The 2,016-nt window shown below is 35.7% G+C and overlaps 1 pseudogene; it reads right to left on the bottom strand.

Moving 5' to 3' along the window:
- Positions 1–259: 259 nt before the first annotated feature.
- Positions 260–1,836, bottom strand: LOC124894829 (annotated as a pseudogene).
- Positions 1,837–2,016: the final 180 nt, after the last annotated feature.

Genomic DNA, 2,016 nt, shown 5'->3' on the forward strand with positions numbered 1-2,016 from the left:
CTAGATATTATTTTAATATATATAGTGGTGGATGATGGAGTGGGTTGAAGTGTATTATTAGAAACTTGTGGGTAAATTTATTAAGTTGGAAGTATTGGGTTAAAGTGAATTATTATAAAGGTTGGGGCTGAAATTGCTAAGTTGTCAAAGTTGGTGGTGAGGCGAAATTAAGTGGATATTTGACAAAGGATTTAAAACTTGTGGGTATTTGACAAAATAGTTTGGATAAAGAATATTTTTGGTATAATGGCCCCAAACACTATATATACTACTAACTTAGTCGTAAACATATATAATACATGCACTAATACTCTCGCCATGCAAAGGGTATGCTAAAGGACGAGAGTAGAAAAAACTTAATAGGAAGCCGGCCTGAAGAGGCAAGTGTTGGTTACTATTCATATGCTGAGTAGTAGTGGCGGTGCTGCTCTTCTGGACGCTGCTCACCTGCTGGCTTTGGTGGTGGTGGTGCGTGTACGTGTTCGTGCTTCACGCCAACTGATGAACTAGTAGTAATAGTTGGAAGCAAGATAATTAGTACCTCATCATGATGAGGACTAGTTGTTGTGAGTTCACCAATGATTGGATCATGCTTGGGAGCAGGAGGGGGTAATAAACGACCATGCCTTCCAACTATTTCTTGCTTGTTTGGTGGAGATGATGCTGGTAGTGAAGGTGTTTTGTATGGCTCCCTTCCATACTTACCACTTTCTGCCTTCAACTTCACCCATGATGATGATTCCCTGAAGCATCACGCATAACTAATTTATTAGCATATAACATGATACAAAATTAATTAATTAGGTGCTTGCTAAAGGAAATTAATTAAAGAAGCATGACTAAGTTCTCTAGTTAATTACTAGTACTCAATAACAGATCGAGCAGAGAGAGAGAGAGAAGGGAGCCTAGGAGGTTGGGGCAATAGTAAATTTGTGACTTACAGGTCACAAGTTTGAATTATGGAAATAGTCACTAATGTTTACTTTAGAGTAAGCCGATCTACATCACACCCCTTGGGCCTTGAGGTGCTGCTCTTCTATGGATTCTGCTAATATGAGATACTTTGTGTCTCGAACTGTCCCTTTTAAAAAAAAAATTAAGAGAAGATAGATAGAGGTTGATTAATTACCCCTAAGTAGAGGTAGATTTGTGAGTCAGCCGCTTAAGAATCTCTGCTTAATTTTGACTGACATCATACAGTAATATCTATATTAGCAAATATTTGTATATGGAGTCCTATAATTCTAAATTCTGAATTTGATGTTATCCATGATAAAGGAAAATAGAAAAGAGGCGGCAATATAACGCCATTTTCTGCACAGCTTCAATGAATAAACTATATATTACGGCATATAAGAGAGTTGAATGCTATCTGCTTACAACATGCAACATTAATTACTCCATGCAGTCAACCGTAACGTTTTCAAGTGGATTAACTAAAAATAATGATAATGAATAGTAATGTTAAGGGGGAATAAGGAGTAAAACTGCAGTGTTACAATTTACCAAGGATATTGTAAAAATATATTATGAGAGAGAGAATAATACCTAGCAAAGTTCTTGCTTCAGCTCCTAAGAAAATGAGAAGGCTAATTATAAGAAAGAAAGCTCTGACGAAGAGAATCATTTTAGTCATCCTTATTAGTTTTGTTTGTTTGTTCCTTGAGATGTATTCGATCCACTGGTTTGCCCCGATCCAAAAACACCAATTTCTGCTTCCATTGCAGTAGACGATTCAATAAAGTAAGAAGAATTGAGAACTGTGATTTAGAATTTCGCAAAATAAGTAGTGATCACTGCTCTGATACCATGTAATAACTGGAGAATTATAGATGAATCAATAAAGAATTGAATAAGTGGAGCTAAGAGAATCAAGAAGCTTTGAGGTTTAAGAATCAGATAAGAAAGAAGATGAAGAAGAGAATGGAATTATCATTATTCTATTAGAGAAGATTTTATTTTCTTGAGTACAATCACTGCACATCACATGTATATATAGCCCATGTAAAATCAGTA

This window comes from Capsicum annuum, unplaced genomic scaffold (genome assembly GCF_002878395.1).
Source record: "Capsicum annuum cultivar UCD-10X-F1 unplaced genomic scaffold, UCD10Xv1.1 ctg77855, whole genome shotgun sequence".
NCBI classification, from domain to species: Eukaryota; Viridiplantae; Streptophyta; class Magnoliopsida; order Solanales; family Solanaceae; genus Capsicum; species Capsicum annuum.